Here is a 12,205-nt window from a genome sequence, read left to right as displayed (position 1 = left end):
TATGAGTCACTACAAAAGGAGCTGGTTTTTCTAAAGGTCCTTCCTCCTCCTCCTCCTCCTCCTCCTCCTCCTCCTCCTCCTCCTCCTCCCCCAACTCCATCTGTCCTGTCTTTTCTTCCTACCTTCCAACCATTACCTACTGCACATTTGCTAGAGCTTCTAGATTTGGAGGGTATGGTGAGCAATACGATAAAGTCCTTGCCCTTGTGCTGCTAACGTTCTGGTGGAGAAGATTTTCTTCCTAGCCAAAATGCCCTGTGCCATCACCACCAGACTCTGAAGAAGAAAACCTGTCTTTAATGACATCCCTGAGGAAGCTAGATTTTACAGACCTGTCAGTACACGGGGGCATTGCTTGAACATGACCCATGAGACAAGCAACAACCACCTTTGTCTTTATCAATACCTTGAGCCTGTGCACAGCTCCAAGCACCTCAAGGTTTACGCGACAGAGGGAGGAGAAAACCATCCTTTCTGGTTCTCCTCCGGTGGGGGCCGGGAATTCTACTTCTATGAGAAGAAGGAGGTTGTTGACCTGAGTGACATCATCAATACCCCTCTGTCTTGTGTGCCCCTAGACATCTGCCTCAAAGGTCATTGGTTGAGCATTGAAGGCTGCCAGCCAGCTATCCCAGAGAATCCACCTCCAGCTCCCAAAGAGCAGCAGAAGGCTGAGGCCACAGAACCCCCGAAGTCAGCAAAGCCAGGCCAGGGGGAAGATGGACCCTTGAAAAACAAAGGTCAAGGGGCTGCTCCACCTGATGGCAAAGGGAATGCGAAGAAGGCACCACCCCTACTGGAGGGGGGCCATTTTCGATTAAAGCCCTGAAGTATCCACGAGCTGTCTGTGGAGCAGCAACTGTACTACAAGGTGATCACTGAAGCCTGTGTGGGGTCATGTGAAGCCAAGAGAGCGGAAGCCCTTCAGAGCATCGCAACAGACCCAGGGCTCTATCAGATGCTGCCACGGTTCAGCATCTTCATCTCAGAGGGGGTCCGTGTGAACGTGGTGCAGAAGAACCTGGCCCTGCTCATCTATTTGATTCGCATGGTGAAGGCACTGATGGACAACCCTATCCTGTACCTAGAAAAATACGTGCATGAATTGATTCCAGCTGTGATGACTTGCATCGTGAGCAGACAGTTGTGTCTGAGGCCAGATGTGGACAATCACTGGGCACTCCAGGACTTTGCAGCACAACCACTAACAACATCCAGTCCCGGATCACCAAGACCTTCACCAAGAGCTGGGTGGATGAGAAGCCTCCATGGACTACACGTTATGGCTCCATTGCAGGCCTGGCCGAGCTGGGACATGATGTGATTAAAACTCTGATTCTGCCACGGCTACAGCAGGAGGGGGAGCGGATCCGTAGTGTCCTGGATGGCCCTGTGCTAAGCAACGTTGACCGAATTGGAGCTGACCACGTGCAGAGCCTCCTCCTGAAGCACTTTGCCCCTGTTCTGGCAAAGCTGCGCCCACCACCTGACAAGCAGGATGCCTATTGGGCAGAATTTGGGTCCCTTGGACCCCTCCTCTGCTCCCATGTGGTCAAGGCCCAGGCTCAAGCTGCTCTGCAGGCTCAACAGGTCAACTGTACCACTCTGTCCATAACCTAGGACAAGTAAAGTTAAAAATAAAAATTTAACCTTATTTCGAGTTAATTTAAATTGGCCAATTGAAATAAGTGAATATTCATAAAGACTTTGTTGTACCTGGAAGGAAGTTACTCCTGAAACATTAACTAATTTTCTATTGATAGTTCAAAATTGCTTCGCATGCAATGAATCTAAAGCAGTCATATTTCTATACAAGAAATTGAAGTGAAAGGTTATCAAGACTGCATTGTAAAATTTCCAAAAGCCTCCCAATATTAAAATTAAAAAAAGGGTGGGTGGGGGCGGGGGGAGGATAGCAGAATAATGCCTTGTATGTAAAAGCCTTAATTACATCAAAAAATTTTTTTACTTGAATATTATTTTTCACTGGTAGTGCTAATAACAAGACTCCTGTTTAAAACAGGAAATTATTAATTATGAGAATTTCTTGGGTAAGAGGCCGTTAGATGGCCCCGAAGTTGAAGAAATGCCTGCCACAAAGCTACCACGATGAATAAGTGCTAAAGGAGACACCCTGGAAGTAGCATTATTGGAAGCTCGAGAACCACTCAGCTCAATCCATACCCAAAAAAATTCCACCAATGCTTTCTCCAGTCCCTGTACAGGACAGCGCAGACCTTGCTCCTCCATTGCCAGAGCCACCCATGTGAGTTCCAGTTGCAAAATCACAAATGCCAACCACAAAACCCTTAGAAATAAAGTCACATATATACACCCCACCAGAGGAAGCGCCAAAGCCTATACCCCTGGAGACCCACTGACACAGGGAAGTCCCAGGGAAGGCAAGCAGCGAGGCTGGGAGGACATAACCTTGACTGGGTAGGATAAACTTCTTCAGTAACTTCCTTGTAGCTTATCAGTAGAGCAGTAGAATAGTGACCTTGGAATAGCCCTTATAATGGAACACAAGAGATTAACCAAACAAGATCAAAATCCACAGAACTAGATAGAGACAGGATTATGGACATGAAACTAGGAACTGCAGAAGGTTTCCTGAAACATACCATGATGTAATTATAGAGGCATGCTTATGGGATCAAATAGGATAAATATAGATGTAATAGAACAATAAAAAGAGAACCCAACCATGTTGATCAACTGAACTCTGCCTCTGTGTCATTCATTCAATGCCCACTCCGTCCACACTTATGGGAACCCCTGGACCTGCTGGGGCTGGACCCCAGCAACTTCCTGGGAAAGATCATTTTTACATGTTGTAGCAGCAGTAGCAGTTTGATCCTTTCATATGCCCTTAAATATGTCACAGATTGTCCCTTGCTCAGTCATGACATCTTCATGATAGAGAACACATTTCTTTTCTTATTCTAGTTATGGCCATACTGACAATGATAAATCCTAACCCCAACCCTAACCGTAACACTCACCCTCACCTTCAGCCTACACTAACCCTCACCCTCACCCTCACCCTCACCCTCACCCTCACCCTAACTCAACCCTCACCCTCTCCCTCAAACTAACCCTAACAACCCCAAACCTAACCCTAACAACCCTAACCTGACCCTGACAATAAACCTAATACTAACCCTGAAACTGACCCTGATGCTGACCCTAACCCTGATCCTGATCCCGACCCCCACACTAACCCTTACACTGACCCTAACCCTGACCGTGAGCTGACCCTGACCGTGAACCTAACCCTAACCCTGACCATGGCCCTGACACAGACCCTAACCCTAGATCTGACCCTGACCTTAATCCCTAACCCCTAACCAAGTCATGGGCAAACTACGGCCCGCAGGCTGGATCCGGCCCCTTTGAAATGAATAAAACTATTGAAAAAAAAGACTGTACCCTTTTATGTAATGATGTTTACTTTGAATTTATATTAGTTCACACAAACACTCCATTCATGCTTTTGTTCCGGCCCTCCGGTCCAGTTTAAGAACGCATTGTGGCCCTCGAGTCAAAAAGTTTGCCCACCCCTGCCCTAACCCCTAACCCGGGGCATCCACCACCTGGGTTTTCCCAGAAGGCCCCGTGTGTGGCCTGGCAGTGGAAGGGGGACTGGAAAAGTTTTTTGGGGGTGTGGGGTGTGACTGAGGACCGAGAAAACGTACCCAGAACACTTTTTGCGGACCGGAACCCTTAAAACCTAAACTCCGGGGACTTTGAAAGCCTAAACGAGGCGAGTATTCCGGGACAACAATGGAGGAATCATTTTATCTTTTTTTTCCTATAATTTTTTTTTGAATTGAATGTATTGGGGGAGACATCGGTTAATAAAGTGAAATGGAATGCAATAGGATAAAATGGAAGGTGTAAATACATAAGAAGCTTTGCCTTGTGAATGAAAAGGGGCCACATGCTAACCTGACCCACTCCTGGGAGGCCTGGCCTGGCCTTGCAAACTCAGACACCTAAAGTGATCACCCAGGATGTTCTGAACTTAAAAAGACTTTTTAAAGTAGAAAGCAGTGTATGGTGAGTGGATAGTCACGCCCTAGGCTGGGTATCTTCCCTGAGAGATCATCTTTGAACTTACTGGTATCTGAGCCTATTGTCTTTCTATACCTCTAGGAGCACATGTCCTTGGATTACTGCATGCCACGGTAACAAGTCACTTTCCTTTTTTCCAGTACCCTCGAACAGCCCAGGGTCCCAGAGAGGAGACCACAAATTCCCTCATTGCTACTGTTGTATATTTTTTAAAAAGCAAGGGACACATCAATAAACAAGTGGAAAAACAATCCTCTCCCTCTCCCTTCCACTGTCTTTTGAAACAACAACAACAAAATGGCCCTAGCCAGTTTTTCTCAGTGGATAGAGCGTCAGTCTGTGTACCGCGAAGCGTCCTGGGTTCAATTCCGGTCAATGGCACATGCCTGGGTTGTGAGCAAGATCCCCAGTGTGGGGTGTGCAGGAGGCAGCTGACCGGTGATTCTCTCTCATCGTGGATGTTCTATCGCTTTCTCCCTCTCCCTCTCCCTTCCTCTCCAAAATCAATAAAGATATATTTTAAAACACACACACACACACACACCAACAACACAAAGGTATTAATCCACCTTTGTGTAGTAAAAAGTATACTTGTACAATGTTTTGTACTTGTATTTTGTGCTATTCAAACGGGGAAGTTAAAACGTGGGATTGGGGGTGGTGGGGGAGGATAAAAGAGAGGGATTGACCTTTGCCCTTTCAAAATGGAGGCTGCCGCCCTAACTGATTTGACTCAGTGGACAGAGCATTGGCCTAAGGGCTAAAGGGTCCCAGGTTCGATTCCAGTCAAGGGCATATACCTTGGTTGTGGGCATATCCCCAGTAGGAGGTGTGCAGGAGGCAGCTGATTGAAGTTTCTCTATCTTTGAGGTTTCTAATTCTCTATCCCTCTTCCTTCCACACTGTAAAAAAAAAAAAATCAGTAAAATATATTTTAAAACAAAATGGCGGCTGCCAAGTCACTGGAGCCAAAATGGCGGGAACTATGCCAGGGTCACCCACATCACGGGACAGTGCATGAACACTAAGTTAGAGATCCACCTCATGTGCCACATCCACCTGCCAGATGGCGAGATCTTCTGCAACTTCAAAGAGCTCCCCCTCATGGTCCAGGAGACTGGCAAGCAGGTGATCCGGGAGCAGCAGCAGCAGCAGCAACAAGAACATGGGACTGAGGAAAGCCAGGGCCACAGTTTCGGAGGACCAGCCTGTTCCATTTGTTCAGGCTGTGGACGTGGCCCCAAGAGACCAGAATTACCCCTGAACCTGCAGGATGTGTTTCTATGTCATGGAAACTATTAATGTTAACTTACCTATCTTTGTCTTCGCCAGGCACCGCCATGGAATCTTCATCCTGTTTCTTGAGAACCACTTCGGGTTCCTCTGGCTGTCGGCAAAATATTTCATCCTGTTCAGCAGAGTCCAGAACACCTTCCACAATGTGGAGACACCATCCCGTAGACCTTACTGGAGATGCTCTCGACATTAAGTCCGGACCCCCTGGTAGGAGCAGCTTGAATGCACTTTGAAGATTTGACTTTCTGATCTGGTTTTTAAAAAAAACCCTCCTTTTAAAATTAAAAAAAGAAAACTTCTTAAACACACACACACACACACACACACACACACACACACACACACACAAAACCCTCCTTAGAAATGACATTGATCCAACCTTATGACATTGATCCAACCTTTCAATGCTTTAGATGCTTCGGCAAGCCCATGTGGCCCGGCCCGGACTTGGTCTCTGGGCAGGGGCCTGACCATTCATCCAGAGAGGGAGCAGGCAGCTGGACCAGAGGGCCCAGCCCAAGCATGGCGTAAGAGCCCGTCCCGCCCTCTGCTGGTCGAGAAGCACCAATGCAAGTCACCCTCCTGCAGCCACCTTTGGGGAAGGCAGAGACAGGTGCCTGGACTTGACCCGAGGGGGGAATGACAAGCAGGGTGTGGACTGTCTACAAGAAGGCAGGGGCTGAAGGGTGCTCATGGATGCAGGTGGACCATTCAAATCAAGAAGTGTCCGTGCGTAACTGCGGATGTACACACACAGACAAGCACACACACACCCACACCCACAACCACACCCACACCCACTCACCTACCCCACCCCCAACACACACACAGGAGCACAAGTTTCGCTATCAAGATTTCTAATGAGTGACCCACGTCTAGGAGATTTACTGTGGCTTTTTTTTTTCTTGTGGCTTGTCCGGGACCCACCCGAGCCTGTCTAAATATGTATTGTTCCCTCTTCAATCCAGAAAACGGCGATGCTGCCTTGCAAGTCGCGGAGATGGAGCCCTGCGGTCCTCCTTGGGCACCTGCCCCATCTCCCAAGTCCTCCCCAAGTCCTGGAATTGCTTGGGCGGGCCAGTAGCGCCCTCTACTGGTCCTGGAGTGCCAATGCAAGCCTCCTCCCCACCCCCCACCTGCACCCCCTTCCGCAACCTCCTCTGGGGAAGGCAGAGTCAGGTGTCTGGACCTCCAGGTGGGGGCCGTGAATTTGGGGGCAGTCTCGGGCAGTTGGGTGGACGCAGTGACCTTGCGCTCCATCCCAGGGCAGCGGGCTTCCCCGCTGTCTCCTTTCACTTCACTGGTCTGGACGTCAAAGAGCACATAGGCGCATTGGCTCAGGGCCACAGACGCGTCATAGGCGGTCACCTTGGTGTCATCTATCTTGAACCACCTGACAGAGCAGAAGTAGTGGCTGCTGTGGCAGGTGCGTCTGGCATGGACAAGCACGGTGTAGAGACGGTACAGCAATGGGCCTGCGCTGCCCCGCGCCTCCAGCCGGGACAGGTAGTGCTGCAGGTCCAGGCGTTTGGGGTAGTGCACTTCCTGCTCTGCCTTGCTGTCGCCAGCGCCGAGTAGTGCTTCAGCGTGAGCACGGGTGGGAGGGGGGGCAGGGGGGATGACACGCGTACAGGCGCAGCGTCTTCGTGGCCGGCACCAAGCAAAAAACCGGCCAAGAGACAGCTGGTGTCTCAAAAAACTCGTTAGTGGGGACACTAAACTCATCCTACAGTGACTACAGTTCATAGTGTATTGCATATTGAAAAGTTTCCTGTTTCTACCAGAAAACACATTGACATTCTGTTTGTGTCAGCCCCCAAGTGTTTTCTATGTGTTGTAACCCTAATGACCTATCAGACTTTCATCCATTGGAGGTGGTTATTTCCATTTGTGGATTTTTAGCCAATCTCAGCAAGTGGGTGTGGCCTAAGTAAGGGGAGTCCTATAAAAGGCTCATCTGTGCAGAGGACTCACAGAACTTCTCCAGAGCAGACTGACGGAAGTTGGAGCTGCCAGGTGAGTGAAGAGAATTCCTCCTGACCCTGATAGCGACAGAACTTACCGAGGTGGGAGCATTCATAGTAGACTCTGGTGAGTATGGAATTTAGAATGTATATGTTTTTATTTTTTTGAGTAAATATCTCCAAAAAAAAGTGCCTACTTTATGTTATTACAAACATTTTTGATTTACCACTGCACTTGCTGGTATCTTCTCTAAGTAGAGAAGTAGATTTCTTAGTTAAATGAGATGACATCAATATTTTTAATACCTGGAATTGGAGCACTTTAATAGAGTGATATTTGGTATAATACATTATTTCATTATTTTTTAAATTTTATTTTAGAAATCGTTGGGGCCTGAAACTCGAAAAGCAAACGCGCATATCCTGGCATTCCTCGTGGGCGGTACTTCCCTTTGACTCCACACTGACCTGAGGCACTCCCGGGCCTCTGTCACTAAGGCGGGGAAGATGGAGGCAGCATCCCTGTCGATACAGGTCGAGTGGATAAAGAACAGGGAGAAATCAGGGAGAGGCGACCTGTTGGATTTACGTTGGCTTCTCAGCGAAAACAAGAGCCTCGGCAGTTCGGATTACAGAGATTTCCAGCGAGTTCTCTATGAGTTATCACACCATGTCATTCAAGGAAAATTGAAGCCTGAAAAGCAGCTGATGTTTTCAATGACAACAGCGAATTTCGTGAGGATATGCCCTCCATTCTTGCCTATGTCTTCTTCATATTAGATATTGAGAAAACCGTTTTAGAAGAGAAGAGCAAGAGAGACTGCTTTATGCAATTGGTATTAGCGTGTTTGTATTTCGCCTCAGACATGATTCTAAAGGAACGCCTGGATCCAGAAACATTGGAATCATAAGGACTTATCAAACAATCAAGGCAATTTGATCAAAGATCAGTTAAAATCAAGACGAAACTTTTATAAGCTGCAAAAGTTCAATTTGTTAAGAGAAGAGAATGAAGGCTATGCTAACCTGATTGCTGAATTGGGGCAAGATTTATCTGGAAATATTACTAGTGATTTAATCTTAGAAAATATCAAATCTTTAATAGGATGCTTTAATCTAGATCCCAATAGGGTTTTGGGTGTCATTTTAGAAGTGTTTGAATGCAGACCAGAATATAATGACTTCTTTATATCTTTATTAGAATCTTATATGAATATGTGTGAACCGCAAACACTTTGTCATATACTTGGGTTCCAATTCAAGTTTTACCAGGAGCTGAATGGAGAGACTCCTTTGTCTTTGTACAGAGTTGCAGCAGTGCTCCTACAAGTTAATCTTATTGATTTAAATGATCTTTATGTACATCTTCTTCCAGCTGATAATTGCATTATGGATGAATATAAACGAGAAATGGTGGAAGCTCAGGAAATTCTTAGAAAACTTACAGTGGCTGTACTGTCTTCTGAAAAAGTGGATAAGCAAGAGAAGGCAAAGGAAAAGGAGGAGGAGAAAGTAGAAAAGCCCCCGGACAACCAAAAACTTGGTTTGTTAGGAGCCTTATTAAAGATTGGCGATTGGCAGCATGCACAGAACATGATGGATCTGATGCTTCCATACTATGCTGCTTCCCATAAGCTAATAGCTCTTGCTATTTGCAAGCTTATTCACGTAACTATTGAGCCTCTCTACCGAAGAGTTGGCGTTCCTCAAGGTGCTAAAGGCTCACCTGTGAATGCTTTGCCAAATAAGAGAGTACCAAAACAAGCAGAGAGGTTTGAGGATTTGAGGACAGATGTCTTCAATATGTTCTGTTACCTTAGCCCCCACCTTTCTTGGGATCCCATTTTATTTGCAAAAGTGGTGCGCATAGGCAAATCCTTTATGAAGGAGTTTCGGTCTGATGGAAGGAAACAAGAACATAAAGAGAAAATGGAAGCAGCTGTAGGATTACACGCCTACGATCCCAGATCCAGTGACTCGTTATTACCTGAACCGCGCAGGCTTCGAGGCACCAGACCCTCGCATACTTTGGCTCATCTCCATAGCTGCCCAGAAATTCATCTCAGATATTGCCAACGACGCCCTACAGCACTGTAAAACGAAGGGCACAGCCTCTCGCAGCTCCCGAAGCGAGAGCAAGGACCGCAAGCACACCCTAACCATGGAGGACTTGACACCTGCCCTCAGCGAGTATGGCATCAATGTGAAGAAGCCGCACTATTTCACCTGAGCCACCCAACCAATATGTACTCGTCTGACCCCCCTCGACCCCAACCCCCCACCCACACCCCAACCCACCCCACAACCCCCCTTATCCCCACACCGGCCTGTTTTCATAATAAATTTTATTGTGTGTGGGGGGGGAAATTCGTCATTACTGTCTAGTCTATTCTGATTGGCTAGTTCCTAACACAGCAAGGATTTTTAATTGGTTTACAAGCCCGTTTTCTACGGCCCGTGTTGGCTGCTTGGAGGACAGGGGCGGTTGGTGTGGCTTCCATTGTTCAGGATCTAGGACGCCATGAGGGGCGACAGAGGCCGAGGTCGTGCTGGGCACTTTGGTTCCAGAGGACTGAATACCAGGCATCGGGCGCAGGGCGGAGCCTCCTTCAGGAGAACCTTTCCTTAAGATCCTTTTGGTGAATGTCTCCTGAAGGGCGGGCCAAGCGGGTCCTGCCTGGGGCATGAGCGCCCCACCCCCCAACCCTCAACCTGACCCCCAACTGGTGATGCTTCAGTGGATCAGACTGATTGGATTGACCAGGGGCGGGGCTGAAGAGCAAATAAATGTTGACAAAATATTATTTTATTATATTTTATTTTATTACAGTTTATGATTTTATTTTATTAGTTATATTTTATTACAGTTTATGGTTTTATTTTATATTTGATTACACTTTATGGTTTTATTTTATACTAGAGGCCCAGTGCTCAAAAATTTGTGTACTCAGGGGGGAGGGGGGGGTCCCTCAGCCCGGCCTGTGCCCTCTTGCAGTCTGGGACCCCTCAGGAGATAATGACCTGCTGGCTTAGGCCTGCTCCCAGGTGGCAGAGGGCAAGCCCAATCCCTAGGTGCAGCCACTGGTCGGGCTCAGAGCAGGGCCGATTGGGGAGTTGGGGTGCCGCCCTCTGTCATACACAGAGCAGGGCGATCGGGAGGTTGTGATTCCACCCTCAGTCACGCTCAGGGTAGGGCCAATTGGGGGGTTGGGGCACCATCCCCTGTCACACTCAAGACAGGGTCGATGGGGAGGTTGCGGCGCCACCCCCTGTCATGTACAGAGCAGGGCCCATCAGGGGGGTTGGGGCTCTGTACACTGTCACACACAGAGCAGGGCCGATCAGGGGGTTGGGGCGCCACACCCTGTCACACACAGAGCCACAGGGCAATCAGGGGGTTTGGGCGCTGCCCCCTGTCACACTGATCCTGGTGCTGGGAGGCCTCCCGGCTCCACTGATACCGGTGCTGGGAGGCATATTACCCTTTTACTATATAGGATAGAGGCCTGGTGCATGGGTGGGTGCCGGCTGGTTTGCCCTGAAGGGTGTCCTGGATCAGTGTGGGGGTCCCCACTGGGGTGCCTGGCCAGTCTGGGTGAGGGGATGATGGCTGTTTGCAGCTGGTCACACATCCTTCAGGGTGGGGGTCCCCACTGGGGTGCCTGGCCAGTCTGGGTGAGGGGATGATGGCTGTTTGCAGCTGGTCACACATCCTTCAGGGTGGGGGTCCCCACTGGGGTGCCTGGCCAGTCTGGGTGAGGAGCTGAGGGCTGTTTCCAGGCTGGGGGTGACTGAAGCTCCCAACCGCTCCTCTTTTTCTTTCTTTCTTTTTTTTAATTCTGGGTCAGCTTTAGCTTTGAGGCTTGGCTCCAGCTCTTAGGCCTCCACTGCTGAAAGGAGGTTTCTGGCCTTTGCTTACAATGTTGCGATCCTGATGGCTGAAGCCCGGCAGGTTTCTGGGGTTTTGTTTAGCTTCTATGTTTGTTACATAGTTGCTTGCAGCTCAGAGGCCTGCAGCAGCAGGCGGGAACGTTGGAGTCCTCCGTCACTGAAGCAAGGAAGCCTCATGTTAGTTTCAAGCTGCCTGGCTGCCAGCCGCCATCTTGGCTGACAGTTAATTTGCATATTGCCCTGATTAGCCAATGGGAAGGAGAGCGGTCGTACACCAATTACCATGTTTCTCTTTTATTAGATAGGATATTATTTTATTATATTTTATTGCGGTTTATGATTTTATGGGCCAGGCCGGGTCTTGGTCTCTGGGTGTTGGGCTGCCCATCCATCCAGAGAGTGAGCGGATGGGGGAGGGGGCGGTGGGGAGAAGAGGGGCGCTCTCCGATATCATCCCACAGGGGAAATCCCCCAGTGCACCTGGGTGGCCGTGGAGGTACACACGGAGCACAATGTCCGGCACCATGATTTCTGCCACGTGAACCGCGCCTAGGAGATTTACTGTGGCTTTTTTTCCTTGTGGTTTGTCCCGGGCCCACCGGAGCCTGTGTAAATATGTATTGTGCCCTCTTCAACCCAGAAAACGGCAATGCCGCCATGCAAGGTGTGGACACGGAGGCCCTGCGGGCCTCCTTGGGCTCCTGCCCGATCTCCCAAGTCCTCTCCAAGCCCCGGAATCACTTTGGCGGGTCGGTGGCGCCCGCTACTGGTCCTGGAGCACTGACGCTTTCAATCCTGGGGGTGGTTGATTGGTGGAGCGGGCGGTCCACTGATTCCGCACTGCCCGCCACGCTCTCAGGCTATAAAAGAAAGCAGGATCCTTCTGGCAGAGCTTCAGAATTTCAGAATATTGATATATTTTATCAGTCAACAAAACTGAACAAATATGGGAAATTGGTCGTCCGACCTGGGTGTAG

General features: G+C 48.9%; 1 pseudogene; it reads left to right on the top strand.

Annotated features, from left to right (window-relative positions):
• Positions 1 to 361: 361 nt before the first annotated feature.
• LOC132232522 (transcription initiation factor TFIID subunit 6-like) lies at positions 362 to 1,657 on the top strand (annotated as a pseudogene).
• The last annotated feature ends 10,548 nt before the right edge of the window (positions 1,658 to 12,205 follow it).

Source organism: Myotis daubentonii, chromosome 4 (genome assembly GCF_963259705.1).
Source record: "Myotis daubentonii chromosome 4, mMyoDau2.1, whole genome shotgun sequence".
Lineage (NCBI taxonomy): Eukaryota > Metazoa > Chordata > Mammalia > Chiroptera > Vespertilionidae > Myotis > Myotis daubentonii.
The sequence above is the reverse complement of the archived record's forward strand: the minus strand, read 5'-3'. Positions and strand labels throughout refer to the sequence as shown.